This window comes from Phocoena sinus, chromosome 15 (assembly GCF_008692025.1).
Source record: "Phocoena sinus isolate mPhoSin1 chromosome 15, mPhoSin1.pri, whole genome shotgun sequence".
In the NCBI taxonomy this organism is placed as follows: domain Eukaryota; kingdom Metazoa; phylum Chordata; class Mammalia; order Artiodactyla; family Phocoenidae; genus Phocoena; species Phocoena sinus.
The window spans coordinates 28,236,790-28,252,006 of NC_045777.1; the positions used below are offsets into that span (position 1 = coordinate 28,236,790).

General features: G+C 47.4%; 1 protein-coding gene across 1 annotated transcript in view; it reads left to right on the forward strand.

Moving 5' to 3' along the window:
• SNPH (syntaphilin) overlaps positions 1–15,217 on the forward strand; it is a 41,539-nt gene that overhangs the window by 9,665 nt on the left and 16,657 nt on the right. The window lies entirely within an intron of this gene.

Here is a 15,217-nt window from a genome sequence, read left to right on the forward strand (position 1 = left end):
TACCTTCCACGGGCCTTTCCTTTCTACCTAAATTACTTTTACTCACCCCAGTTCCCTCTGCTTGAAATTTTCTTCCCACCACTACTGCTATCTCCCCATGTTCCCATTTGTCTCAAGGCCCAGCTCACATGCCATCTTTCAAGGGTCCCTCTTCATCAGCTCCTTCCCAGAGCCCAGGCTCCTAGTCACCAGACCAAGGTCTGTGCTCGCAGAGGACGGAGAGCACCTGACCCTCCATGCCCTCCCATTCCCTGCCCTGCAGAGAGCAGCCCATGCTGGGCAGTACCCAGGGCCCAGCCTGGAGCTGTAGGACACCTTGAGCCAACTCTCTGTTTTGTGGCTTCCTTCTGGAAGGAAGTGGGTGGGGCCCGTGCCTGGGAGAGGATGGGCTTCAGAGTTTGTTAGGACTGGCAGGAGATCGCCATTGTAAGGAATCCCAGAGGTTAGCCTTCAGATGAAGGAGACCAGGATCCAAGCCTAGACAGCGTCAGACCCCTCGCCCTGCTCTCTGAGTGGTCGAGAACAGAGAGCATGGACTTTGCAGTTGGACTTGCTTGGTCTCGAACATGGACTCACTTTGTGACCGTGGGCAAGTCACTTGATTTCTCTGACCTTTTGTTTCCTCAGTAGTAAAAATGGGCATCATAATCATAATCCCAGCCTCATAGGAGCAAAGCTGGGTAGAGAATTAAACTAGATTAGAAATCCCATATGTGTAAAGCCCCCAGCACAGGGTTTAGCACACAGTAGGTGCTTAATAAATGCCAGTACCCTTCCATGCACAGTTAGAAGGAAAGAACTTTACAACTTCTCTAGTTCTCCAAAGATCCGATACATCTTCAGTTGGTAGTGAGCTCCTCTCTCACTGGAGGTATTCAAACTGGGTCTGGGTGACTGCAGAACAGGCATGTTATTCAGAGAAGTGAAGCTTCAGTCAGATGGATGTTGGGCTTTGAAACCTCCAGATTCTTTCCTGCCCTGAATTTCTGCAATTCTGTGAAGACTTTGACTCAGATCTCATTAGTCAGTTATTAGAAATCAGTTGGGGTTCAGCTTGGATGTCTGCTTAGCACAGATACAGGACAGAATCCGGCTGGAGTTACGAGCTTTCTCCCAAGAGGTGGCGAGGCTAGAAACAAAATCGGGTCCAAGAAGAAGAGTTCTCATAGCTCCTGTGAAGGGAACCTGCCTGGTATATTTGGGGCATGAAGCTAAATGTTTAGGCTGAATTTTGGGAAGGCTTCCCCATGGCCAATAGCATGAACTGCCCAGGGCAAGGCCTGTGTTAGATTTATCTCTGAATCCCCAGTGCCCAGCGCAAGCCAGGCACACAGTACTCTGGACGAATAATGAGCAAATGGCAAGTAGCCTTGGTGTTTCTCACAGATGGAATCCTCAGTTGAGAGACTCTTAGGACTCCCCTGGAGGCCAAGTGGCAGTTTCATACTCAGTGCGTGTACGTCCGTGTGTCTGTGTCCAGGTCCCAGGCTTCCCAGAAAGACTCCTCCTGCTTCCTGCTGCCCTGCCTTCTTCTCTTTCCCCTGCCCCTTCCCCTCCTTCCAGCTTTATTGATGTACAGACAACATACATCAAGCTGCACATACTCAAAGTGTACAGTTTGGTCAGTTTTGACATAGTATGTAACCCATGAAACCATCACCACAATTAAGATAGTGAACACATCCATCAACCCCCAAAGTTTCCTCTTGCACCTCTGGAATTCCTTCCTCTCATGCCTCCTTCTCCCCTCCCTTGTCCAGGCAACCACTGACCTGCTTTCTGTCACTATCAATTGCTTTGCATTTTCTAGAATTTTGTATAAATGGAATCATACAGAATATACTTTTTGGGAGGCGGTGGGGGTCTGGCCTTTCACCCGGCATGATTATTTAGAGATTCAAGTTGTTGTGTACATCAGTCTGAGTACACATAGTACACCATTGTATGTAAGGGTAAACCATGATTTGTTTTGCCCTTCATCTGTTGATGGACATTTGGTTTTTTTCCAGTTTTTTGTTATTATAAATAAAGCTGCTGTGAACAATTGTGTATAAGTCTTCGTATGGATATACCTTCCTGTTCTCTAGGGTCAATACCTAGGAGTGAAGTGGAGTGGCTAGATCATTTGGCAAATATATATTTAACTTTTAAAAACACTGCCCAAGTGTTTCCAGAGTGGTTGAACCATTTTACATTCCCAGCAGCAGCGTATGACAGTTCTGGTTTCTCTGCATCCTCAACAGTACTTGGTATGATCAGTCTATTTAATTTTAATCATTCCAATAGGTGTGTAGTGGTATCTCCTTATGGCTTTAATTTGCATTTTCCTAATGACTGACGACGTTGAGCATCTTTTTGTGTGCTTATTTGCCATCCATATATCTTTGGTGGATTATTTGTTCAAGTATTTTGCCAACTTTTAAATATTTAACTATTTGGCTGTTGGTCTTAATATTATTGAGTTGTAAGGGTTATTTATACATACTCGATACAAGTTCCTTGTCAGATATATATTTTGCAGCTATTTTCTCCCAATCTGTGTCTTGCCCCAGAGAGCCCTGTGGGAGTTTCAGACTCAGCGTGCGTGTGTATGTATGTGTGTGTGTTTGTGTGTGTGTGTGTGTGTGTGTAAGAGAGAGAGAGACTCAGAAAGAGACTGGCTTCCTGAGAGACTGCAGCCTCTGAATTCAGTCCTTCTCTACTATCGTGTGGAATCACAGGACAGCACCTAGAGGTACTTAAAATTCGCACATCTCCACAGCTTTGTTTTGCAGACAGGGGGCCTGAGTCCCTGAGACCATGGGGTGTAGCGTCAGAGCCCACACAGACCTCTGATCTCTAGAGGAAGAGGGCCCATGCTGGGTGCCTTGATGCCTTTGATTCCGGTGACACTTGGTGAAGCAGGTCACCTTTCTCCCTCACCTTGTATGTACAATGGTCACGGCACTGCCTTTCTGTGGGTGAGAGGCAGGTGCAGAGCTCTGTAGCTGACCGTCTCAACTCCAAGGACAAGGAGCGTGTCAGCACCATCTATTGTCACAAAAGGCATTTGGGAGACAGAGGAGGAGGAGCCATATATTCATTAAGGGATGTTTGTTGAGCTCCACGCTGGGCCAGACTCCAGATGCACTGGCTGGAACAGTGCAGGGCAACCTTCTCTGCTCTGCTCTGGGTGTGTGGAGCCTGGTTGAGGGCATCACTACCTCTTCTGCCAGTGCCCTTTCACAGCTCGCCAGCAGTGCACATCGCTGCTTAAGCCAAACGCCTCTGTGTCTGTGTGTATGTGTATGTAGACTTAGAAACCCTCAAAACATGAAAGATAGTGATCCACAGCGGATGTGTGTAAACAGCCTGTGTCCTCCTGGTATAACAAAAGAGCACGTGCAATGGGGCCACCGTGACGAGAGCTGTGAACTCTGTCTCCCGTGGAGCCACACATGGGCTTGGAAGAGAAGCAGGTAGAAGAAGCTTGGAAGGGCTTTCTAGGCAGAGGGCACTGCATAGGCGAAAGCATGGTGAATCCATGAGGTGAATCAGTGAGGATATTTGGGAAGATGTGATGGCAGAGGCCAGGTGGTCACACAGCTCCATGAGGTGGGGGCATTGTCTCCATTTATAGACGGGGACACTGAGGTACCAACTCAAAAGAAGGGTGCCCTCAGGCCTGTGAGTCAATGGCAGAGCTGAGCGTATAGGTTCCCAGTTCTGTGCTCTCTCTCCTGTGCTAGGCTGTGTCCCAGTACTAGGTTGACTGTGCATGGGGTTCTCAGGCCCCAGATCACCTGGTTGGCTGCCTGACTTCCTTCAGCTCGTGTTTGCTAGCCCTTGATTCTGAATCTGGCCCTGCTTCTGGCATCTGGGAGACTGAGCCACTGAAGGCGTGATGCCCACTTCTCTTCCGGCCTCGCGTGCTGGATGACAACTAGCCAGACTCTCAGGCCTGGTACTGATGCTCACAGTACACAGGCCAGAACTGCTAGCGCCACTCTGGATACTGGTGTGTTTTAAGCTGGGTATATTGCCAACCCTGAACAAAAATAGGGTTCTGTTATTAAGGGAGAAGGGGAGATGAACATTGGGTGGGCATCACCCCCACGTACCCAGAGGCCTGGGCATCATCATGGTTCTTCCCTCTCCCTGGTTTCCCACGGCCCATCTCTTTTGGTCCCTGTCTACTCCCTAAATTTCTCTCGAAGCCATCTTTACTTCTCTCACTTCCTTTCCTCTTCTCCCTTCTTGGCTTTCCTGGTGCCCTTTCTCATCTCTTCCAGCCCATTCTCAGCAGAGCTGGTACAGGGTTATCGTCTACAATCTAAATCTGACCTCGTCCTTCCTCGGCTCAGAACTTTTTCTGTAGGCTCAAAAGGTGCTCCCCCAGTGCCTGGTCTCCCCTCTGCTCCCCTTTGTCCCTACACTGTCTGGTCTCGTGTACCCAGCCCCTTGTATCTCCCCTTCTCCTGCATGTTTCTGTAATGTTGACCCCCCTTCCCTGCACTGAAGCTGGAATGCTCCTCCACAGACAGCTGTGCATCTATCCGCAGAAGCCCGCTCCTGAGTTCTGCAGAGAGGCTCCCTCTGTCCTCTGCCCAGCCCCTCCCTGACACACGCTTTGTTTACTGGGGCTACTGGGGAGAACCCAGCGCACATAGACGCTTGGTAAACATTGACTGAAATGTCCCTGCCAGACCTGCCACACAGGTAAGAGGTACTCTGATTAGGAGAGAGGAGAAGCTTGAGGGGACCTGCTTTCAATCTTGGAGCTAGGCCACTTTCGAGCTACGTCTCTCCAGGAGGCCTCAGTTTCCCTCTTTGCCATGTGAGGTGAAGACACTTGTCACAAGGCCAAAGAGACACAGAAAGACCGTCTTTGGTAATTCCTGTTTTGAACTCAGACTCCTTGCCTTCAGGAGGCAAGGCTAAGTGCCTGTGGTTTTGTCAAGGGGAAACACAGCTGCTGTGCATATGTTATGGGGGGAGAATCAACTAGCAACTCAGCCCTTTAGAAAAGCAGTTTGGCAGCATATTCAAACTTTTTGACCCTATAAATCTACTACTGGGGATCCTTCCTAAGGAAATAATTCTAAATACAGAAAAATAATAATGCACGAAGATGTCTGTTGTAGCATTCTTTTTGATAGTAAAAAAGTCTATATGTTCAACAGAGGGGGATGTTAAGGTAACAGTGATGCACCCATGAAATGGACTATTATACAGCTCATAAAATACTTCTTATAAAGAATATGCCATTTCACGGGCAATTCATAAACCATGTTAAATTTTTAAAAAAGATATAAAGGTGCCTCTTACCATGTTTATAACTATGTAAAAATAGCAAAACCCACCTCCAAAATAGTTTTTCTTCTATGCTTAGAAAAAAACTAGGAGGAGCAGCCGTCAAATTAATCAGTGGTTTATCTCTGAGTAGCAAAAATGGAGGCTTTTTTAAAAAAAAAAAAAGATGTGTGCTACTTTATAGCTATAATAACAACATTCATAAATAGAACTATATTTAACGTTTAAAAATTACCCAGTTGGAGCTAATTCCGTGACCTTCTTGGGGTGAATTATTCACTTGTCTCTGGGCCTTGGTTTATAAAATAAGGGAAAGAAATGACTGCTCATTGGGCAGTGTGTGCCAGGGCTCTTCACAAGCATTATCTGATTAAATCTTCGCAGTTGAAGATTTAATGTTGCAGATGAGGAAGCTATAGCCCATGGTCAGTCCTCTGCTGAGACCTAGGTTTTCCAGCTAGATTCTGCTCTAGGAAAAGCCCCTGCTCTGCACACCTTCCCGGGGGCCCCCGCGATTACGAAGATCTTTGCCTGCTCAGGGGAAATGTCAGGGCAGAGGGACACCTGAGAGCCCTGTGTCAACAGAGCCGGGGAGGAGTTTATCTTACAGGGTGGGGGAGGCTGGTATTTGCCCGCAGGTGGGAAGGAGAGCTTTCTGCTGACTGCAGCCAGAGCTGCTGGTCTCTGCTTTACCTTTTGGCACCAGCAGCCTTTTCCTGAACAGGATTTGCCCCTCAGCCCAAGTCCCCCGTTCTGTGTTCCCAGCCTCCCTGTGTGTCCAGCACCCTGGGTTCAGAGCTGCAAGCGTTCAAATCTCAGCTCCACCAGTTTACCTGGGGCCTTGGGCAAGTGCCACCCCTTCCCCCTGACCTCAGATCCTCTATCTATAAAATGGGATTGGACTAGGCTGGAGATTCCAAACTCCAATGCCAGGCAGCTAACAAACAAAACAGCCCAGGTAAAGAGCACAAGTGCAGGTAAGAACTGGCAAAAAGGGGCCACTCCTCAGCCTCAGCCCATAACTGCCATGCAGGAATGCAGGCACAGAGCTGCAGGATCTTTGGGGTTAAGACAAGCTAGAAATCTGGGTTTCTTTAAGTATGCAATCTCTCAAGTTATAAATGTTGACTGAAATTAAAGTACACGTACATGCAGGCCAAAGGAGAGTGGTCTTTAGGCACGATACAGCCTATGGGCTGCCAGTTTGGGACCCCTGGAGTTGCCTGTCTCTGAGCACCTTCTGGCTTTGACCTGCTGGTCTCTGGCCTCCTGGCCTCCAGGTGCTCCTTGAGGCAGCACTGGGCAGAGTGAGGCCCAGGCCTGCGAGAGCAGGGAGGCCAGTCTGCTAAGGAGGGGGAGGCCCTCAGTTTGGCTCTCCTGGGCCCCATACGCGCCCTGTACAGATACAAGGGCTGAAAAGGCTCTGTCCTGCTGCCTGCCCCAAGCCCTACCCCTATCCCTGCGCTTGGCAGCTTGACCTGCACAGCCCCACTTTACCATCGTGACAATGATTAACCTCACATACGCGTAAGGAAACTGGCCCTGATTATGACAGGCCTGCAGGCACACGGCTCCCCGCTGAGCTGGGATTTGAATCCAGGAGTGTTTGGCTGTACCCCCCGAGCTCCTGCATTTAGTCCTCACGGCCCCCCGAGGGCTCGGCTGGTGCTGGTGCGGATGGCAGTGTTGAGTACACGGAGCTGAGCACACAGCCGAGCGTGGTTGTATATGTACTTGTGCATGAACACAACCAGACCTGTTGTGTCAGACCTGGGTGCTGGGCACCTGTGCTTAATACAGTCAGTTCTTGTTATTTGCAATAGTGATGTTCTATAAACCAGCTGTGAACCCTGAATTAGTACAAAACCATTGCTCCTGAGGGAGGATACAGAATCAGGCTCCTGGGAGCCTCTGGTCACAACATTTTCATCAACTGATCAATACATAACCTTGTTTTATTTATTTGTGTTTCTGTTTAAAGACACCTTTAACATACATTGTTGATACATTCACATTGAATTCGTGCCAACAGCACTATAACTCACACCTGGACGAACCTTATCTGACATTTATTTTCTCCATAAGGCGCGTCACAGCCTTCCTGAGCTTAGGAACACTGGACAGCGCTTCAGCACTATGCTTGCGGGCCGTTTTAAATGGCAAAATTACCCCCGCCACACACCAGCAAAGCACAAAATATGTTAAAAACATAGCTCTAAAGAGACCACAAAAAGGACACTTGTTTATAGTATAAGAAAGGAGCCAAGCTAAGTGAAGTGTGTGCATTTTTGATAACTGTGTACTCCTGGAAACTGTGCAGTTTAAAATACGATTTTTTAAAATCAATTTTATTTTGAAAAAAAAGAAAGAAGAAAAGAAATGAAACGAGAGGTTGCCTTGCTCCACTCAGCTGGGAACATGGGCATCAGGCAACTGAAAATTTTTCACCGCTCTGTGCATTCCACCCATGACTGTGAAGGAACTGGGTATTGATTTGGGGCTTATGAATAAATGTTAGCAAGTAGATGCTTCACAACTACAGAATCTGCAAACCATGAGGCTCCATTGTAATGTTGCATCTTTCACTTTTCTCTGAGGGCTGCTGTCAGGATTTGGGGCTGTTGACACAACGAATTGGATTTTCTGAGTGCGGAGATGTAATTTAGAGGGGCAGCTGGAATCGTTTGAGTTCCCCTCTCAGTATTACCACCTACTTGCTACGTGCCCTCCTGCAAGTTCGCTGGTCTCTGGAGCCTAAGCTTCCTTGGTGGTAAAATGGAGGGCACACCCCCTAACGTGAGGGTGAACTGAGAGGATAAATGTGGAACACCCAGGACAGTGCCTGGCAAGAGGCTGATTAAATGACAGCTTTCAAACTGTGCTTTCATGCTTTCCCTTAAGATGCAGTTTTTAAGGGTTTTGTACTCAAGACCCTGCTAGATACTAAGGATTCGGAGATGGATAAATCCCTGGCTTACAAATCTAGCAGGAGAGACCAGCCCACCTAAATAGGACGCCATGTGTGAGAAGGACTATAATAATAGAAACTAAGTACTGCAAAGCTTTTCTTGCCCCTTTTTTTACTTGCTAAGAAGCCCGCACTTACTTGGGTAGTGATATCAACCCAAGTGAGTGCAGAACCACTTAATTATCCAGCAAATATTTGTTGAGGGCCTGTGGGGTGCCAGGCACTGGTCTAAGCGCTGGGAACTAAATTAAGAACTAAATGGGCAAATATTCTTACCTTCCTAGAGCTTATATTCTAGAGACAATAAACAAAGTACATAAATATATTAGGTGTTGCTAAGAACTGTGGAGAAAATAAAGCATGGGGAGAAAGAAAGAGACCCCTGAAGTACAAACTATTATAATATTTCAGATGAAGATTTTGGAGTGGAATAAAGATGTAACATATATGAACAACATTAAGAACGAGACTATTTAGGTGAATAAATAAATACTGTTTATGGAGTGCTTTCCCTATGCCAGATCCTTGCTAGGCATTTAGCACGTATAACTGCTAATCGTGACTGTACTTGTGCACGATATCTGTAATTAGCTCCATTTTACAGATAAGGAGACTGAGGCTTAGAGAAGTATAGTGGTATTCCCACTGTCATAAAGATGGTGGGTGGTGCAGTTTGGAATTCAAATCCTGGCATATTTGAGCCCAAAGCCATGGTTTCTTTTTGTTAAATTAGCCTCCCAGCAAAGGGGAAAAACTCATTCTGAGACAAAGGGATTTTAATATAGACATAGATTTTTGCAGAGTCTCCCTTTGAAAACATTTAAAAATGCTCATTTTAGCTAAATTAAGGGGTGGAGCAGCTTCTCCAGAGTAGGAGGTCTTTTGGGGAGAGAGGTTTATAATTACCCACCCTCTTTCAGCAAGTGTGAGCCATGTTGGGCGCTGTCAAAGGCCCCAGATCTTAGTGAAGGCAAAAGAATTCAGCTTGATGGGGGAAGTGCCACTGGAAATCAGTTGGACAGGAATCAGCTGCTGAGGACGGCAGGGAAGCTGGCAGCTGGAGAAAGAAAGGGAGTCTGGGAGGAGAGGTGAAGGATGCTGATTTGGGATCAGCATGGCTCCTGGGCTAAACAGGAACAGTTGGGTGAGCTGGGCCTGTATCTCCATACAAAGCCCCCAGGAGCCTCAAGAAGATAGGTGAGACTTGGCTTCCAACAGGAGCAGCACGCCCACAGTGGCTGGTGGGATTGGAATCAGCTGGCCCACCTTCAGTCTCATGTCCCCTGTTCCTACAGCTCACATTGTGGCCTTTGGCAAGTCATCAGTCTCTGCTTAGAAAATGTGGCAGTTGGACTAGATTGTCATGAAATGCCAGGAGAGAGAGCGAGAGCGAGAGAGAATGCAAGAGACAGCATGAGTTTATGTGGTTCCCTGCTTTGGATTCCCAGGAAGATAGAGCTCTCTGATCTCAGATTGGGTGGGGGCTATCTCCATGGAAAGGAGCTGTGGTCCCAGGCAGATCAGATGACATCTGAACATCCCTTTAGCCCTTTGGTCCTTGTGTTCCATGGGTCCTTCAATCTCATGTCAGCAGAGCACAGCACATACAGGGTAACTTGGCTGAGCTCTGAGGCCACCATCTTTCCTTTATCTTGGGATCCTCCTTGCAGATTCACAACAGGCAGTCCTCTATCCCTACAGCAAATCACATGCAATAATGTTTCTTTCAGCATTCATTTTAGGGAGAGCTTTATGCCTCCTAAAGAACTAGTCTGCCTCCTGCTCTCCCCTAACTATAAGAACAAGAAGACTGGGCATAATTTCTCTTTTTGCTTTGATGGCCAGGAAGCTCAGAGTGGAATCTGAACCTCGTTATTGCTGCCATGTTTGCACGTGTGGTCAGCCTGTGGTATTCCCTTCTTCCCCCGGCCTCGGTTTCAATGTATATTTTACTGTGTCATTTGTGAGCTGCCTTAAAATTGGTGAGACTTCTGTTTTACCCTTGGCTTTCCTTCCATGACTTCTTTACTCAAAAAGCCGCCTTCTGTTCTTATTTCATCAGACTCCTGCCTGGATTCGAACAGGGGTGTGGGGTGGGGCTGCAGTGCAGAAGCTTTGTCACTAGAGTCAGGAGGTGAGCTCCCAGCCCAGGCTCTGTGCTGCACTTGCTGGGCAACTTCAGACATATGGCGTGCTCCCTCTGGCTTTCAGTTTCTGTCTGTAAAGCGGTGGGCTGTGACAAAGTCTACCCAGCATTCTTTCCATTCTAGAGCTCTGTGAGTGTGTTGTAGCTCCTGTAGGTACTTGGGGTAAATGCAGGGGAGGGTTGCACACTAACTCCAGGATCCTAAGAGCCGCAGCAGAGATCTGAAGAAAAGAGAGTCCGTGGGGTCATGCTTTAAAGCCGGAACCTCAGGAGGAGGCGGTGGCAGGAGAGGAGCCAGGCTGCGGCTTGACAGCTCTATCGGCCGGGAAGCCCAGGGAAGCATATGCTGTGGCCAAGGTCGTTGAAGGACCTCCACCTGCCAGGAGCCACTTGCCAAGCAGCTGCCAAGCTGGGGCTGGCACCGGGGCCCCTCTGTCCCCCACACCTCCCCATGGCTGTCTGCAGAGGGGCGGCCTTGGCACAGCTGTGGAGGGATGGAAACCACTGTTGCCCCTGCTGCCCCTCTCCATGTAGGAGGCTTGCCAGGCATTGGCCTGGAGAGCCACCCCAGGGCAGTCGGCTCGGCAGAGGGTGCCGGTAATTTCAGAGTCACCACCTGGGCTTGCTCTGACTTGCACTAAAGCAAGGAATAATACCTCTGAGAAAGGAGAAAATATCCCCTATGAGAGGTAGTGGTAGCAGTAGTAATGGCAAGAAATGTTCTGTCCTCTGTTTGTCTAGAATTCCCCCGTTGCTCCATTCATTGCCTTGGTTGGATAAGGCAGGGTCGGGAGGGTGGTTCCCACTGAATGCGTGAGGCAGCTGAGACTCAGGTCAAGGGTGCGAGGTCACCGACAGGGACCATGTGATGTGGCTTGAGGAGCTGAGGGTCTCTCAGTGCTGGGCTCGCGCAGCACCTGGGCTGGTGAGCAGGATGCAGCAGCCGTTGGAAGAGTTGAACACAGTGGACCTCATGGTGAGGGCTTCTCCTTTGCCCACATGGCTGATTCTTGGAGGGACGTGGAGAGACTTACACTGTTTAGGGAGAAGACACTTGAAGAATTTCTTTTTGAACAATCTTCCTTGCTCTGTTCACCTCCTGTTTCTGTGATGTCCACTTGCTTTTTTTCAGGAATATATTATTTTATTTATTGTCTTTTTATTGAAGTATAGTTGATTTACAGTATTGGGTTAGTTTCAGGTATACAGCTTAGTGATTCAGTATTTTTTTCAGATTATATTCCTTCAGGTTATTACAAGATAATGGGTATAATTCCCTGTGCTTTATAGTATATCCTTGTTGCTTATCAATTTTATATATAGTAGTTCGTAGCTGTTAATCCCATACCTCTAATTTGTCCCTCCCCCTTCCCTCTCCCCTTTGGTAAACACATGTTTGTTTTCTACATCTGTGAGTCTATTTCTGTTTTGTGTATAGATTCATTTATATTAGTTTTTAGATTACACATATCAGTGATATCATATATTTGTCCTTCTCTGTCTGACTTATTTCACTAAGCATAATATTCTCTAGGTCCATCCACATTGTTGCAAATGGCAATATTTCATTCTTTTTTATGGCTGAATAATATTCATTGTGTGTGTGTGTGTGTGTGTGTGTGTGTGTGTGTGTGTGTATGTATATATACCATTCCTTCTTAATCCAATCGTCTGTTTATGGGACTTGGGTTGTTTCCATGTCTTGGCTATTGTAAATAGTGCTTCTGTTGAATGTTGGGGTGCATGTACTTTTTCAAGTTAGTGTTTTTTCTGGATATATACCTAGGAGTGGAATTGCTAGATCATATGGTAGTTCTACTTTCGGTATATTAAGGAACCTCCACACTGTTTTCCTCAGAGGCTGCACCATTTTACATTCCCGTCAACAGTAGACGAGGGTTCCCTTTTCTCCACATGTGATGTTCTGCTTTTATGGAAGCGTGAGGAGCCCAGCACGCGGGGATGTAACCCCCACATCTCCACCCTGGCATCTTAGAATCTCCTGGGAAAGTAGATTTTGCTTTTCCCTGCAGCATAGAGGCATGTGTCCCAGTTCTCTCGTACTATGAGACAGTCATGATGCAGTAGAAATGCAGGCACTCATGACCTAGACGTCCAGGTGTGACCTTGAGTGATCTCGAAAGCTCCGCAGCTTCAGGTTTCCCATGTGTCCTGTGGATCAGTCTCCACCTGGCCTCCCTCCACAGGGAATTTGTGAGGATCAGATGAGGCTGGGGATATGCCAGACCTTCAAAGGGTCAGTCTTAGTCGCCTGTCTCCTCCAGGCTGACCCAGAGTCAGGAGGACCAGGGCAGTACCTGCCCTGGACCCAGCTGCCTGAAGTCAGGTAGAGGCAGGAGGGCTGCTTCTAGTTCCTGTCCTGTCACTACTTGCTGAGCCATCCTGGGCCATTCCCTTCCCCTTCCTGAACCATGCCTGTCCTTTTACAGTGGTTCATTTTAAATATATATTATATAGATTTTTTTTGGTTTTTATTGATATATAGCCACATACTATAAAATCCACCCTTTTAAAATGTACAATACAAAGGGTTTTAGTATATTCACAAAGTTGTGTATCTGTCACCACTATCTAACTCTAAAACATTTTCATCAATCCCATTAACAGTCATCCCCTCTTCCTCCTTGGCCCAGCCCTTGGCAACCGCTAATCTGCTTTCTGTCTATGGATTTGCCTATTCTGGCCACTTCATATAAATGGAATTGCGATATGTGGCCTTTTGTGTCTGGCTTCTTTCGTTTAGCATAATATTGTCAAGGTTCGTCCATGTTGTAGCGTGTATCGGTACTTTATTCCTTTTTATGTCTAAATGATATTCCATCGTTTAGACATAGGCCACATTTTGTTTGTCCATTCATCCGTTGATGGACATTTGGGTCATTTCCTCCTTTGGGCTGTTGTGAATAGCGCTGCTATGGACATCCCTGTACAAGTTTTTGTTTGAACACCTATTTTCTATTCTTTGGGGGTGTATACCCACTAGTGGAATTGCTAGATCATTTGGTAATTCATTGTTTTACTTTTTGAGGAACTGCCAGACTGTTTTCCACAGCGGCTGTACCATTTTACATTCCCATCAGCAATACACAAGGGTTTCAATTTCTCTGCATCCTCGTCTGTACTTGTTATTGTCTGTCTTTTTGATTATAGCCGTCCTAGTGGATGTGAAATAGTATCTCATTGTGGAAAATATATATTACTTAGATTTTTAACCTGCAAAACCCTTTTAAAAATGTAGTCTTACTTCAGACCTTCCATATGTAGAACAGGTACAAGAGGAGTCTCTCGAGGTGAAATGGGGAAGGAGGCCTGAGCCCACCCCCTCATAGTGCCAGAGGCAAGTTCTCCAGGTGGTTTGAAGACCACTGGCTCTTGGTGCCCTCCAGGCTCTGGAATCTGAGTCGAACCACCAGAGACTACCTGCATAGCAGGCGCCTCAGCCCTCACGCCCATCCTGGTTGCCTTGGGAGCCCTCGCAACATTTGGCCAAGCTGTGGGTCTGCCCTGCGCTGTGCTGGGGTTGCCACAGTGAGAAGGAGTCCAGTGGCTCCATCTATGGTTCCAGCTCTGAGGACAGCTTGTGTAGGAAACAGGAAGCAAACTGGAGAAATGCCACCACTGCCCCCCTTCCCAAGTCTAGGAAGAAAGGTCCTGGTTTTGCTGATAGCGGAGAGAAGCATAGCGGCTGATGAGGTCGTGAAGCCAATGGAAGGTTTGCCAAACTCCTCAGCCATGAGTAGCCCTCATAGCACTAATCCTCCGAGGTCCAGAGAGGTCGGCTGGAACACTCCCAGGCCCGTCTTCCATGTCCCGCTTCCCTCTGCAGTAGCATTCTAGGAGCACCAGGCGTTCTACTGTTTGAGGGTGGAATGTTCTGCATTCTAGTGTTGCCTTGGCAGAGACGAGATTCCTCCCAAGTTCTGTTCTATTGGTTGCATTGCTCTGCTTTCCACAACTGTGAGAGGCTTGAGTCATCAGACACAGATTGTTCTGTTCCTTTGGATTTTAGGATAACTTTCGTCTCTTATCGATGGCTAATTCTTCGGGGAAAAAAGATAATTTATAGTGCATACAGGGACTTTCACTTAGCTAGAATATTAGATTAACCTAGTGCCTGGTTTCTCCCCCATGACTTGCTGATTGAGCAAAATGCCATAGTGTCTCTGAAGAATGCAGCTTCCTAGTTTTACAGATGTAGAAACGGAAATCCAGGAGTCCCAGTAACTGAAAGGGAAGAAAGCGTCAATTAGAACTCTATTTCATTTACAGCCCTAGAATCAGAGAATGTTGGATCCAGAGGTGTCTTTGAGACCATCTAATCCAACCCCTTGGTCTATCAAATGTGCCTGTTTAACTCATTGCGTTTCTAACAGTTGTGTGTTGATTGTGTTTATTTTTATGAAATTCCTCAGAGGGGGGTGCTCCCTGAGTTTCAACCTAAGGCATGGCACGCTAAGTGGTCAAGAGAGTAAGTGACGGGTGAAGTCCCAAGACGAAAGTCCTGTAGGGCAGAGCCTTACAGAAAGTGTGACGTGTGCATGAGGGCAGGGCAGGGCAGGGCAGGGCACGTGCTGTCGGCTGGGCAAACGGCCTTCGCAAAGATGTGGGAGCAATGAACAGGGCTTTCCTCTGGGGCCAGCAAGCAGCTGAGAGCAGGTTGGAAAGGGTATAGACAAGAGGGCCTTGAATGCCAGGATCAAGAGTTTTGCCCTCATTTTTACTTAATCGGGGGCCTCTGATGAATTTTGAGAAGGCTCCAGGCCCCTTTCACCATCGCTCCTGCTGCTGCC